The sequence below is a fragment of the Cyphomyrmex costatus genome, unplaced genomic scaffold (assembly GCF_001594065.2).
Source record: "Cyphomyrmex costatus isolate MS0001 unplaced genomic scaffold, Ccosl1.0 scaffold70, whole genome shotgun sequence".
Taxonomy (NCBI): Eukaryota; Metazoa; Arthropoda; class Insecta; order Hymenoptera; family Formicidae; genus Cyphomyrmex; species Cyphomyrmex costatus.
In genome coordinates, this window is record NW_017280267.1 from 998,428 (window position 1) to 1,015,260 (window position 16,833).

Below are 16,833 nucleotides of genomic sequence, written 5' to 3' on the forward strand. Positions count from 1 at the left end.
AAAAAACGATCCTATTTTAGCGCCAAGTAGTACAGAGAAACACATAACGTATTTTACTATCCAACAGGCTGATCGCAATAAATTATCGACTATTTAGTGTCAGATAAAATCTAATGTGTATTGCGTTAATTAAAAAATAAAACACGCTACACGATGGCGATGGCATTGAAGATATAATCATTGCAATGAATTCTGCAATAATTACAATCTTACTTATATAAATATTACATAATTACTACTATTTTTTTAAATATAAAATTAATAATTAACGTAAAAACATTCTTTTTTGTATATTTTATCCATATAAAATATGTGACAATCAACTTCGAAACGTGTGATGACCAGCCCCGAGTATGGAGTTAATTATCAAATTTTCGCAGCTGTACTAAAAATTGAATAATTTATTTGTACAATGAAATGTTCCAGAGTAATATTTTTGTTTAATACCTAAGAGTTTTAGATATATACTATATTTACAAATCTTGCATCAACTTTTTTGTAATAACTACTAATCAAAAACTATTGATAACCGACCTGTAATTCATCAATCATCCTAGATGGATTCAGATTTCTATTTCCTACTTAAGTGTCAACCAGATATCATTCTATCCTTGTTGTTTACCGAACAAGAATGACATGACAACCGGGAAGCACTCAAATGTAGGAATTCGAACACGTTTCTATGTATGATAGAAGCTTTATGTCTTGATAATTTTGGCACATGAAACAATCGATCAAGATAATTTTGTAACGTGTAAAATAGATAGAGCGAGTAAAAGAAGTGCGAATCGTAAAAGGATTTCTTTCTATAGCCCGTAATTCTCATTTTGCAATATACTTAATAAATTAAAATAATTAACAGCAATTAAGGTCATAGCGAAGTCCAATCGCACGACTTATAAATCACACGGTCGATTCGAGCACTTAACTATTTAATTACAGTACAAACTACCAGCGATTAGTTAATCAGAGGATAAATCGCACAACACGTTCAGTGGCTCTCTCGATGGCGATCCCATTATCATTGCGATAATTCGAAGGTACTTTCTCACTCGCGGTAGTCGAAATGCATACCGGGCATCATAATAGACCGTGAATCGGAAGTTCATTACGACCGAGACGAGTAAGAGGGTTTCACTATCATTACGGATATACCGACGCAATGGCGTTCGCTCATTACTCGCGAGTTCTCACGCGCGCATCTCGCGTCCCGTGGATTTCCAGACTCGTTCGTACGAGCAACGAGTTTCAGCTGACGATTAGCATACTTAATTAAGCGCGTCAGCCCCATCGTTTTGCGCGTTATATGTTACATGTGCCTGGCCGAACACTCGAAGCGACCTATACGGGGCCCTTTATGCATTCTCCCGGCAGTAGCGTAACCATCCTTCGGAACTCCGGCTGCGATCTATTCATAAGAAACCCGTCACGTATTTTCCGGTTGCGCCGCGTGCATTCCGCCAGAGATAACGTCGTAGAAGAAATTGAGATAGTCTCGAACGTTGGTTTATCTCACGGTTACAAACAGTTCTCATTTGATGGTAGCGCAGATGATGCAACAATTGCTTTTGTACTTCCGGAATTAGGTTAATTCCCGCGCGAAGCGGTTGATTAGGATTTTTCCATTAAGTAGAATGGCACGAAAGGAACCATTTTTGCGTAATGTATTCGCGTACGTTCTTTCGAAAGAAATTACACATTAATGTCTGTTCTACAATATTATGCATTAGAATAGTCCAACTAAACAAATGTTTAAGTTAAGAATATGTGATTATTATCATCAAAATTAAATTTTTTTTATTAAACAAAATATTTCATTAAAATTTAAATTTGTTTCAATGAAACTAATGTAAATGGAACTCTCGCGTCCAAACAAATCTTTTTCTCTGTGCGCAAGCCGTAAGATTTTTTTCATATTCAACTGTGATTGACCAGTTTCTTACGGCTTACGACTCGCGATCTTCCTGCCGAATCAAAGCAATAAAATTATAGTATTTCGAATTGCTACTAACAAGATTCTTCATTAGTTACGAATTACGTTCATTCGGAACGTATATTTTCCAATTCGTTCGACTACAGTCGAGTAATTTCATATGATATAATTGCAGCACGTATTTATAACTCCAGCAATATTGCAGCAACATTGCAAACGTAAAGGTGCTATATGGGTACAAGTCTTTTGTTTATTGAACACGACATGTTCAAATAAAAATCTAAAAGTACCAATGGAGTTACGCCACTGAGCCACGCAATAGGGCCATACAGCGAACGTAAATCGAGGAGTTGAGAGGAAGAGGAATGAGATCGGCCCCGTGAGTCGACTCGCGCACGAGAATGCGAGCGTGCAAGAGATTAAAACGAAAAAATTCCTCTCCTCCTTTTTTCTCCCTGAAAGAGCGTCCCGTTTGGCTGTGGATGCTGGGCTCTTTGCGACGGGTTCAATAGGTACCCCTTTATCGATTCACACCCTTCGTCGTGCGGGAAAGGAGAAGATGCCTATAGTCAATACACACGTGTACGAATTTCGGTAACGTCACCATTAATTTACTCGTTGCTTCTCGTTTGCATGAAAAAACGATGTGCCTGCCTGTAGTAAACTGTATTAACAGTATTTTATTCTTTATGTATAATTATATTTAAAAAAAGTCGTACCAAATAGAAATTTGAAGACAAATAGAGTCCTTAACTATGTTTCATAAAAAGAATGTAGAAAATATAAGTTATATGAACTAAGAAAAATAATACAAATAATCACTATCGCAATATTTTCTTAGTTCATTTAGTTTATTTATTTTTCTTATTAAAACTTTATGATACATAGTTCTGTGGTGCTATTTGCTTTCAAATTTCTATACGTATAGATAAATCGTCCAGGAAAAAAGTTGCTGAATTTTTGTACAGAACTAAAAACTGTTGAGGTGTATCTCTCATTTGCTTTCTTTTTCGAACCTAACGCTTTTTCTTCTTAGGAGAATAAATAAACAAAGAAATATACAAGACTATAAGAGTCGACTGCTGGTTGTTACGTTGCGAAATCTTAAACTTAATAATATAATAATTTTCGAAACCAGTGATCGACTCCTATAGTCTTGTATATTTCTTTGATTATTTATTTTATCAAATACAGGAGTCAAGAATTTGTAATTTTAACTTATATTTAATCAATTTAATTTCCTTAGGAGAAATTAAACTCGGCTGCGTCCTTCTGGCGGTAGTGTCACGTACTGCTCGTAGATGAGCATTCACTTTAGTGAAGAATTTTTTAAATCAATCATAATTACATAGTTATAACATTGTAGGTATGTATAATATAGCTTAAATGTGTCCTACAATGACATAAACAAATTGATAATGTGGCAGCACCCATAAAACTATTTAAAATATGGTGAAATTTGTCCTTATTATGATTTTATAGATAATTTAATATTAATCTCATTTCTATAATTTTCCTTTTTTCCAGAAGAAAAATTTCTTTTCTTTTCTTTTCTTTTGCAATGGTTCCATTTAATGCAAATAATTACGTTTACAATTATTTTTGCAGTTTTTATGATACAAATAGTAAATTTTTAGTTAGAAATATAGTCAAACTATTAATATAGTTACACACATGGTTGGAAAATGATTATTCCTTCAGTCTTTCTTACAACTCATCTCTTAAGGTGGAATTAGACTACGCATTAAAGATTAAGATTGAAGATTGAAAAATTGAAATTTAATCAATTAAAACAATGGAAGCTAAAATTTCTTTGTCCTCATTGGTCAAATTTCAATTTTTAATCTCGGTCTTCAATGCGTAGTCTGATTCCAATCTTAGTTATTGTTACCAATAATTAGAAAATGTTAAGAAATAATTCTCCTCACTATAATTACGATTGCGTTGTTATATATAAAAATGTTTGTTTGATTTACCATTCAATATTTTACTATATTAATATTTGAAATTATCATAATTTATAGTACAACTTTTCTATGTTTTAGAGAATTATACACATAAGGTTTTTATTAGTAATAAAATTACTGACAGTAGTAATAATCATAAAAATGAAGCTTCTAATCATAATTATTTTATTATACAATTATAGTCACTAGTACTAAACTTTTTTCTCAGTGTAATATCTGTTTAGGAAAATATCAGTTAACGTGTAGACTATATATATTCTACATCTTGTAGAAACATGAACCTGAAATTGATGCAAATTTAATTATAAGTGAGTGCTGCCCGTCATGTAAAGTTGCTATTTTAATATTTTATGGGGCTTGAACTACTTTCGTAATCAATCAAATTTTAATATTCATTCTGCATGAATTGTAACGTTATATCCATCACTTAAGTATTTGCGGAATTAATAAGAATTGTACTCTGGACCATCCGTTTCTCGTTGAGTAACGAATGGATTTATCTGGCCAATTTGGTTTTGTTAGCTTCTTATAATTACCCATGTATGAAGCGAATAGGTATCGAATTGTCATGTAACGAGTACAAAAAGTAACAATAAAGTGCAATATAATTGTTCAATTTTTCTTTTAATCACAAAAGAAATGAATATATAATATAAAAGAAACGACCCGTTATAAAGAAATTTCAATAAATTGTTCTTTTTTACTACTTTATTTATTCGTAAATAAAAGAAGTTTAATATATCCACTATACATCTGATTAGAATTATTCGGAAAATAATCATTAAAATTATTAGATGTGACAGAAAAGTTATGCACAGATCTAAACAAGGTGACCATCACCTCGGACGATTATATCTCACAAAAGGTGACAAATATGGCAAAATGCCATAAAATTCTTTGAAATCTTCTCGACATATAAGTATATATCATGACATTATTTCACTCAAATTGCCTTAAAAATTAATTTATCACGATCGTATCGTCCTTGTTGTTTCTTTAATCTTATAAGTAAACAATGACCGCGCGCACTTATATAGAATAACACGTCGAGTGACACTCAGCATCGCTTTCGAATATAATTCCGATCATGCGGCACACTCCTCTCAGTACATCTCCAAAAGTGATACAGACCTTGAAGACAGCCGAACAGGACAATCCCGAGGATGAGTGAAAGCTGACGACGCATTTTTTTCCGATACTGTCAAGACGTTGCCAATGTGACTTCACAAAACGATACGTTCGCACGGGCGACGAATTCCTTCTGAAATCGCTCTGGCAATTATCCTATTGCTGAGACCCTCTCGTCACTGCGGTCTTACGGGAGTAGAGCGGTGATGAAAGAAGAAGGAGAAAAAGGAAGAGGAGAAGAAGAAGAAGGACAAGGAGATCGAGAGAGAAGGCTCGAGAAAGAGTGTGTCGAAAGATTCCGCGAGGCCAGGAGAGGAGGAAGTGTCCTCTTCGACCTCTATCGTCCTTCGAGATCCACGAACGACTGAAGCGTACGGAGCGACGTCGCCCGACTATAGCCTCCCCTTCCTACTTTCACGTGGCGTGCTCCCGTTTCCAGTGGAGGCACGGAATAAAGAGCCTCTCTATGGACCATTTACTATTACCATCATCGTCGACAGCAGCCGTCAAAAAGAGAGGACGGTTACCGCCCCGACTGCCCTCCGCCCCGCGCCAAAAGGTGGGGAAGAGACTACCCCACCGACCCCTCTTCACTTCTCAGCGCCCGTCCCGTGTCTTCCTTCTCGTCACTTCTGGACGCACCGCGTCACCGCGAAACACATTGCCGGGGAACACCGACTCGCGGCATTTCTAGGCCAACTCTTCCTCCTCCATCGTAGGACAGCCTTCTGCTTTTCTTGTTCTTCTTCTTCAACCACTTTATCTTTCTTGATCAATTTTTTCGGCCGTCAGTGAATCAGAGACCAAATAAGATATTTCGCTGGTGGTCCTAACGTAAATCGCAGGTGATAACGGGGATGCGGAAAAGGAGATATAAGAAAGAGACAGCTGGAACATAATTCTTCTCACAAGGTTGATATTTCAAGTGAAACAACAGGCCACGATAACACCAAAACGACGGTAAAATGAATTTTAATAATCATTTTGGAGCCATTTAGTGTCATCAATTTTTGTTCTGCTTGAAAACTCCGGGCCTAGAAATAAAACACAGATATCATAAGGGTGCAGACACAATAGAATGAATAAGGAATAAGAAATTTCAACCTATTAGAAACTATATGTATTCCAATGTATCCAATAAGTTGAAATTTCTTATTCCTTTTTCTTTCTATTGTGTCTGCACTCTAATGATATCATGAAGGTGTCATCACGACTTCGTTTGTTGCTCATAAGTTAACTTATAAGTAATAAACGAAGTCGTGATGCTATTCCATTGGTATCATTTGTGTTCTACCTGGCAGTACTTCCCAGAGAGAAATGACAATGGAATCGACATCGAATTGACATCAGTTTTGTGATTTAAAAAATCGGAGAATTTACATTTTGGTTAATACACTGTATGTACACGAAATACATATGCAATACTTTGTGTATCGCTTTTTTATGTCCGACTTTTGGGATTGAAGTGATGTACAATGAACTAGAATCCCAAAAAGTTGACCAAAAGAATTTTTCAATTTGTATGAAATTAAAAGGATATTCTTCAAAGTCGCTAATTACGAATCTAAAATCGAAATTGCTTAAAAGAAAATAGCGGATACAATATGACGGACATAAAAATTTAAATACTTTTAATATAATCGCAAAATCTGGTATCATAGAGTTTTCGAGGTCACTGATTACGAATTCGAGATTAAAATTGCAAAAAAAAAAAATAAAATGGAAAAGATATATTATCATTCACGATTTTTAAATATCTTTTAACGTTCGTATGATTTTTTGTTCCAATGTTACAGCATTTTTAATTTGAACTGTTAACTACACGAAAGTCGAATTTTTTTAAAAAATGTCAGAGAATTCGTGAACATACGAAATATAGGCAAGTTCCATTGAAAATATAGTATTTATTTCGAGCTACATTGTAGTATTTAAATGCAACAACATATAATTGTTCAAGTCTGAAACGATTGGAAACAAATCGGTAAATAGGACGTCTTCAAAACATTATAAATAATAAAAATTCATTTATTATGGAAAATAATTTTTTGAACAATGATCAAGACATCATTTTGAAAATCTAAGAATACATACTTTAAAATAGTAACACATCTTTTTTGAACGATAACAAAAAATTTAGCATCATCGAGAAATTATGCTTTCACTTGAACTTTTCAACGATACTGTACCTGATCCTCTTACCTGAAATACTTGCCCATTTAATTCTGTATGACCCTACCCGTTATAAAAGATTCTTGGACAACATTTTTACCTGTATATGCCGCAGTCTGTTTACATACTTCGCAAACGATCGATATCAAAACAAACATAGCACTTTTGTATAGAAATTTATTGCTGTACCACAAAAGTAAATAAAAGCAGCTGGACTTTAATGATTCGGAAGAGAAAAGTATAAAAGCTAAAAAAAAAAAGTATTAGTAAGATTTCGGAACATGGTAAACCTATACATAAATTAAATAAGCCTTTATTTTATTATAAAAATCAATCCCAAGAAGTCGTTGATTATGAACCTGAAGTCTTATTTTCAAAATTTGAAATAGTTACAAAAATACAAAATAAAAACTGTATGAAAATTAGAAAAGTGAAAATGATAACTCCATTTGAATGATCAATACATCACTTGGAAAAAAGTAATAAAAAAGCCTATTTATTAATAAATAAAATTAAAATTTTATTCAGTATGTTTTTTATTTTATTTACTTTTTTTGAAGCTTTCAAGTATATATGAAACTTTAAAATCGTCCAAAGCATTTATTTTATCAATAATTATTTTTAGACTAAACCATAAAGGGAAATTATTTTTTGTATTATATTGTATATTGTGAATATTTGTAATATTTTTGTGGAGTTATAGTATAGTTGTATTAAATCTCTTTTTTTGGTGACCTTTTTACTTCTTCATGGTCTTTCCTGTAAAAAAAGATTATAATATTTAAAAATAAGCATTGCAAGTATTGTTTTCTATTGCATATATCTCTAGGAATAGGATCCATTTTGCAGAATTTTATTTCTAACTTCTATTTTCAAAATACACGTACAAAACTACGCTGATAAAATCTGCATTATCTCTGACTATCACGACTGTTCCGTGCAAAGAACAACTCTGAACTGAACTGGAAAATCAAGTATAGGAGGAATAATTCTAGGGTTCGCAACATTTGAAAGGAAATTTAGCTCTCTTTCAGAAATAATTTTTTTGAATATTCGAAATTTTTTTTACTTTGGCCAGCTTTTCGAGATTTTGACTGCAATGGCGTGCTCGAAGACGCGCACGCTTATCACATGGGTAAGACTGATAAAGAATCTCGTGAAAACGACGTAGATCGAACGAGACGTGAAAATCGAATGAACGTAAAGCATCAGCTTGAAACGTTGATTAATTGAAAGTATGGTATTTTCACAATTTACGGCGAGGAAGGAGAAATGTCGCTCCATTCCTCCGACCGATGCAAGGGCCGCGCGCACACGATTAGCGGTTACACTTTCTAATTGAACTATCGCAAGAAATGTCGAAAGATGTTCTTGTGCTAACGATAGCGACATTAGTCTCCTTTCCTACTTACATTCTGAGCGCTAGTTTCACGCGCGTGACAAATCTACCGCGAATCTGACACCGCACCGCCGCGTGATTAACTTGTATTTCTGTCATTTTGCTATTTCTCTCTTTCTCTCTTTCTCTCTCTCTTGGGAGAAATTCCGAAAGGAATTAAAGCAAAGTAACTAGATTTTGCATTTTTTTTGTACTGAAATAACTAGAAACATAATAGTGTGATATTAACCTTTTAGGATTTAAAATAACATAGTTTATAATTAAAATAATTAATAAGATGAAAATATTCAAGGACTCTTAGTATAACAATAATTAATACAAATAGAAAAGGCGATGTAAGAGAGAGTCAAGTAAAATTTCATTTAAAAATAATACAATATATATATTTAATTTCAAATTTTAAAAAATAATAGAATATAAATATAAAAAAAATTTATAAAAAATAGAATATCAAAAATTACTTAAAAATGACATGATGGACATCGCGTAACAAGTTTGTAATTAATGTAAAATAATGCAAATAATGCAAAAACAAAACGTATTTAAAACGTAAATTCTAGAATAAATGAATGAAGGATGAATATTGTATTTATATAAATATGTTAATTTAACATGTTATAAATGTAATTTTACTAAAAAAAATGTACTACTATAATTTGTTTTCAAATTATGGGATCCATATATTCAAAGCGCTACATTTTTGGTGTAAATTTGTACATAATGTATCTCTTACATTCTGACATATTTGTCTAGTTAAATAATCACAAAAATTTGAGCGGATTATTTAGAATATGTAAAATGTGTCAAATTTAACACAAATTTTCCAACTGCGGTGTAAAATCAATGAATAGCGCAAAATACACGTTTCTAGATTCGATGAAATCGCTCACGTTTCTCCCGTTAAAGACTCTCGTCTAATGCGTCGAACGAACGAGGGCTAAAAACGCGCGTGATCGCGTCCACCAATGCGTTCAGTACGAAAGTATGGCAGTAGCCCGCAGGAATATGCTTCGCACGCAGATACATCTGCAACCGAATCGCCCCGACATATCACGAAACCCGCGGGCGATCGTTCATCAACATCAACTGTCAGCGGTCGTGCTAGTGAACCGCAAAATCCTTGCGCATACACATACATACGCGTCTGCGTTCTCCAATCTTTACTATTAACCCACTTATGCTTTTAATGTCAATACTCAGTCTAAAGATAGCCAGCAGCTGCACGACCGATTTTCCGCGCTTTGTCCGCGCCTGCACTTGTAAGATTGAGAACACAGGACTTGTGGACGGTGAATATCTGATCGTTCGCGATCTCTCAATGGGCTCTGCCGCCGATCGAATCGATATGACGTTGAACGATCCAAGGCAACAACGGGAGAGATCGGAATCACGTTGAACATACAAATAGCGAATGAATGGGCTTAAGATGAGAGTTTAAGACGGCAAAGCGGCTAGGTACGCTTACCAAGCGATCGAATATAATTGGTTGGATCTATAAGTAATAACCAATTATGTTCAATCGCTCGGCAAGCGTACCTAGCCGCTTTGCCGTTTTCAACTCGTCTATTATGGTTCGTTTCAATTACGAATCCGCTCTTTTGTATTCTAAATGCTCGACAATACCCCTCATAGCACGTAATATTACAGTAATATCGCAGTAATATTGCAATATATATACGAAATATTACAATATAATGCTACAAAAATACTGATATATTACGATATTGACGACCAACATTGAAATATCACAATGATATTGTGGTAATATAATCTCTTAAATAGCAGAATGACTGTTATAATTAATAACGTTTTTGTGATGTCCTGTTAACATTAGAGACGTTATTAAAACGTTATTAAGATATCACAAAATTGTATTTGCACACATATAATTTTATAAGTGCGGTATTTAATTTATTATAATACATATTATATAATAGTTGTACTGACAATCAGCATTAGTTTCTATCAACATCATATAAACTAATTTTTAAAATGACATTAAAAATATGAAATGAATGAATTTTTTTTTAATTTTTTAAAATAATTTAAATTGTTACATAAAAAAATTATATAAATATCACAGAAATATTGCATATTATTATAGTGATTATTACTATGATACATCTGTAATATTACTGTGACATTTCAATAATATTTCAGCGTATATTTTTGCTAGACTTTATTGTAACATTACAATTAAAAAATGATGTTGCTGTGATCCTACGTGCTATATGAGAGTTGATTGTTCTCATGTGATTCACGTTGAATCGATGAATTTTTACTAAACGAGAGGTTGCAAGATAGTTCGAAAGGAGTTAATAAACGTACGTCTAAGCTAAGCGACTCATCCGCAAGACGCGGTATATGAGATAATATATAGCCGGCGCGAACCGGCGATACCTTTTGACCGGATTGAATTTGAATGGATTCATTATCTTCTATAATAAAACGACTCAACACCGCCGCTGTCTTTCTTACAACGAGAAGCCGCCTTACATGGCTAGCTAGCTGCTAGGGTTGCACGAGATCAAGACAATTTTTGCAAAAATGTATTGGTATTGAAAATTTTTGAAAATTTTAATCTTGTCTCGGTCTTGATGAATATTCGTAGCAGCAATTGTTGCTTTAACAAGTGATAGCTGATCGTAACGTCTCACTTACTCGAAAGTAACAGATATATAATTTCCACCGCGAGACAAAAGTGGTAATTATACAAAATAGGTTCCGCAGCTTAAAATTCAATAAAATTAGGCTTATTCGACGTGTTTTTACTCAAAACAAAAGAATCTGGCAAAAAAATATTGCTCTGCCCGCGAGATATTAAGCTTTAAAATTCACGACTTTAAAAAATTTTATAATCTTATTGAATGTTTTGTTGAAATGTTTTTATGATAAATAATTTAATTTAATGATGTAAACGGAACGTATTGACTTCTGCCAAAAGATTTTTAATTGTTGATATGTACGCACATGCATGTGACGTTGTAAATTTATCGTAAAATAATTTCGTTCGTCAGACGAAACTATACTGGAAGTTATCTTAATTTAATGAGAAATATATTAATAAACAGCCTAAGCAGAAGTATCTAATCGTGTAGATATACTTTGAGATTATGCGACGCAGGAGTTATTAATGAAGAAATCTCTATTAAAGCGGTAAAAGTGAACTGCGAGTTCACGGAATATAATACTCCAATAAACATCATCTTTACAGATTTGAATAATCAATGCAAGGAAATTACCGTTTTATATTGTTGATTTTAATTATTGATGCAATGTCGTAAAGTCTGTTAAAGATTCATACACCGTGTGCAGTTCAGACGTAGTGCAGGAATAAAGAATAGACCTCTGGAGAAGCTGAAATCGGACACTCGTTGACCATACTCGTCTCTAACCATGAATCCCTTAATCGTAAAACATATCTCGCGGCTTATATGTATAATTAATATGGCATGGTGCATAAAATTTTGCGAACCATGCGATTTTCCAGCTGCCCGCCTGAGGCGCGGCTGTACTAATCGCTCTAATTAAACTCACGTCGTCATGACTTACGTAGTTAATCATGTGCGAGTACAAGTCGAGATTGTTAAAATGTCATGTTATATCGATCCAGAATATAGGATACCGTTAATTGATATTTATCTATAGATGTAATTGAATGAAACTCACGAAATACACATACGAAAGCAATAATGTACGCACGACTCCAGCGATTTGTTCACGAACGATCTCGTTTTCTTACCATCGGAAGTGTCAAATAGCAAATTATTTTATACCTGACAAACAAGAGTGATAAAATCAATCCAAGTAGAACAACAAGTCATTGTGATATCAAAACGATGTCAAAATGATTCCAAAATGATCATTAAAAGTCATTTTCAATCATATCCGATTCATCTTAATATCATTTTGACGTTATTATCGTTGGCGTTTCAAGGTAGAATTAAAAAAAAATACGAAGGATTAGAGCCTGGTAGACTGATTAAAACGATTTATTACTGTATAAGCCGGTTTCATCGATATTAACTAACTTTAACTGTAGTTTAACTGCTTCCTGATCTCTCTCCAGATCTATTTCTAGAAAGAGATTAAAAAAAAGAATCGGCATGACAACCTGGTGCAAAAAATACCGGTCATATGAAATTATACGAGGAGAAAATCTCTCCTTGCCAAGTATAAATGAAAGTCGCATAAAAATGTCATATCTTTTAAATTCCGCGTGAGCACTGCATCCGGTTTTGTCGCGCGCGCGCACTTGTTCTTTCTGTCTCTTGAAAGAACGTATTACCTATCACAAGTATCGGGAGAAAATAAAACGCTGGACGTTGAACAGGGAATATCTCTTGACCGGATACGACAGATAAATAATATACAGGATGACAGAAAAAAAGAACTGCGTGCACGCATGGCAGTCGTCTCACTTCAACCTCTTTCATGCAGGAGTCGCGAATCTCCATACATTAAATAAACATTTCGCCGATGTCAAAGGCAGTTCCGGTCCCGTGCTTGTAACTTCATGGGAAGACTCGTTAACTATGCTGCCATGATATGGACGACGAGATATATGTGTAAACCTTTGACCTTTTTTATGAGATTTGATCATCGCGAATATATAAACGTATTTCACTAAAAAATAGATTAGTAGTTTGAATTTTTAAAAATTCAATATTTTTTAAAATTTGACATATTTGTTGAATGTGTTTGTTGAATGTAAGTTAGTCCGATCGACATTCCAACAAAAACTAATTATCCAATGACACAAACAGGCATGACAACTTCTTTGCGAAAAACAGTATGCCTCATACAGTGACCGGTTACACAACTTGATAGCGTCCTCTTTTCATTCTTACCTCATTGACACGATTATCGTCTCGCTCAGAGAAATACACTCGCGCGAGCATAAAATTCCCTCCTTTGCACCAAAATGATCCCACGATAATCGAGAATTTTTTAACTGTACAATCCATTTGTGCTTTATTTTTAAATTTTCAGAATTACTTCATAATTGAAGTGGGAATATGATAGTTTCATAAAATTTTTCAATTATGTGGTGAGTTGATGATGAAAAATGTTAGTAAACATTGTAACAATGGAAAATGATTTATTTTTATATGAAAATGATAAATTAAAAATAACCCATCTATAGAACAATGTAAGATCTTCAAAATCAATCTCTTGCATTTTTTTTTGTATGACTAATGATTTTGAAAATGTAATAATTTGAATGCTCGCATGAGCAACGTTCTTTTTATGAATTTTTGCATCTTACACAAACATAAATTGCATTACAAAAAAATCTTAAATTTAAAAAATCTTAAAAGAAACACGTGTTTCATATTTTTATCTGTAGAGTACGTCAGTAAATTTAAAAAAAGATTACTATGTTTTAAACAGGAAAGATCCCGTTAGCGCATAGTGTGATAGCACAAATCCACTCACATCGACCATTGTCTAATAACTTTTCACAGCTTTACCAATGAAAATATTTTATTTTAAATTGACCAATTAGCGATGTGTGTGCTATTGGAACCCTCCTGCCATTATGCGCAATCTTTCGCTTTATTAAATCCACCATAAGTTAATTAGTCAAAACGTCTAATATCTATATATGTATACAGAGAGAAACCTAAGAGTAGTTATCCCGGCCTTTTTTCTTAAATGCTTCTAATTCCTATATACTAGCGGCATCAACGTCTATTATTTTTGAACCGCGAGAACTACATATCACGTATGCATAAATGTAAAATAGTTTTTTTCGACATTGTGTGCAATTTATCGACAACGTCGAAAAAAACTTTTTGTTCATATCCATGCTTAATTTGTAGATCACGTTCACTTTCGATGATACGATTTTATCAGCGTGTCACAAAAATGAACGTGATACGTAGTTCTCGTTTGAAAATAGACGTTGGTGCCGCTAGTGTACGAGGTATAGCATCTCAAATCGAACCAAATCGAACTTGTCATCGAAGTCAACCCGACCCGGAGTCGGGTCGAGTCAAGGCCATCATACGTACAAAAATTTTAGTAGTAATCGTAAGGTCTTAAGCAAATCGACCAATCACAATCAAGATTACGATCTCACATTTTAATACGCTAAACTGTGATTGGACGATTTGCTTACGGCCTTACGATTATGACTAAATTTTTCATACGTGTGATGGCCTTCAGACTGAGTCCACAACCTCGCTTTAAAGGCCCTAAGCCGTAAAGTCATAAGAAATTGACCAATCATAGTTGAATGCGAGAAAAATGATCTGCTGTGATTGGACAATTTTTTACGGCTTAGGATCTCTTAAGACTAGGTCCACAACCTCGCTTTAATAGGCCTTCTACAATAACCCATTACCTAAGTTTTAAGTATTAAGTCATAAGAAATTGACCACTCACAGTCGATTATTTTTCTCGCATTCAACTATGATTGGTCAATTTCTTACGGCTTAGGGCCTCTTAAAGCGAGGTTGTGGACCCAGCCTAAAGCGATTGAGGTTGCCTCAGTTAATCGTACGTAAGAATAAGCCAATCAGAATTAAGAGTTTAAAAGAATTCTCGACTGTGATTAGCTTATTCTTACGGTATGTCTTATGGTTACTGTTACATTTTGTACTCTAATTTTTATAAAAAAGAAGCCTGATAAAATTTTAATCATTGTCAATTGTTAGTACATACAAGATTTCATTATCCACATTATGTATTATTAACACCTGGTAATAAATAAAATTTCATCAAAGTTTCTTTTTATAAATGAAACCAAAATGTCATTGGACGAAAATTTGCACGCCACTGTACTTATATATATTAAACACATGAATAAAATTTTCTAATTGTGATTTGCCTAATAACTGGATGACCGGTTAATTATCGTGCAAGCGAGATCATCACGTACCGACAAGTAAATTTTTATTTAAAAAGCAACTTAAATATGTAATTAGTTTTTTTACTTACTATAAGTATCCTTACGATTCTGTGGATACTTAATTTACGCAGAAAAATGTAAAATTTTATAATTTTTACGTTATTATCCTAACAAATACATTTGACTATACCTATAATAATTCAAATAATTTTTTAAATATTTTAAACAAAAAGTTTAATTATGTATAATTTTTAATACATATAAAAGATTAAAGAATTAAATAATGTTAATAAACTTTTTTTTTACTTTATAGCTGTAGCTTAATAAAAAAATAATAATATTCAAATCTAAAGACCGTCAAAAAAATGTACGAACATGATTAATACAAATACGAAGCCTATAACAGTCTAGCTTAGATCTTAGTTATTTACATATAATTTCGCGTGAATTTATATACTAATATGTGTAAAAATAATACTTCTGTTAGTGGCCAGTTACCTTAAAGACTCGATGATTGTTTTCATTTAAAAAATACATATATAATAAAAATGTTTTCATTTTTTCCCTCCGTACTCTACAAACGAAGACACATTGGAACACAAAATCTTGAATGTGTGAAATTTTATTTTTCGTCGTCATGAAGTGCAGGGACATGTCGTCTCTTTGGAATTTTTGGTGCAAGAGGCAAATGGGGTAATGTATAGACAGTAAGTACGTAAACACACATTGCGAGCGCTGTGACGATTATGCACCATTCTGCACATTCTATACTCTACTGCAGAGATTTGTCTTTGCTATAGATACGAGAGGACTCCAATTACACATATCGTATATTGCGCATTTGCATCGTCTCGATCAAAATAACTGACCAATTTAAAAATAAAATATTTTCATTGCAAGCAGTTAAAAATTACTAGGAATAAATTGATGTAAGTGTTATATACAATCGGGAATGTAGATAAACGAGATTCTCCCGCTAAAAAAACATTTAATATTCACTATTTAATCCATTGAATAACTTCATTTATATATAATAGAATTGGAAAATTCATTAACATTATATAAAATAATTAAATGTTGCGTTAAAAAATGGAGATTCTTTGAGAAAATTACTTTTTATAATTTTTTATAATTGTAATCGTTAGTCAGTTAGTTATATTCTACAGAACAACAATTATAGGAATTAATTAAATGTAATTGAATCGTTTTTCAATTAAATTTAAATCATAAAATGACAACTAAAAAATTTTAATTAATATACAAAAGTATGTTGTAATGTTAATTTATAAAAGCTAATAATTTTATGTAATGATATTCAAAAATTCAATTTCAAAAATGATTGAAATAGAAATAGACTGAAATATACAAGTATTTTCAAACT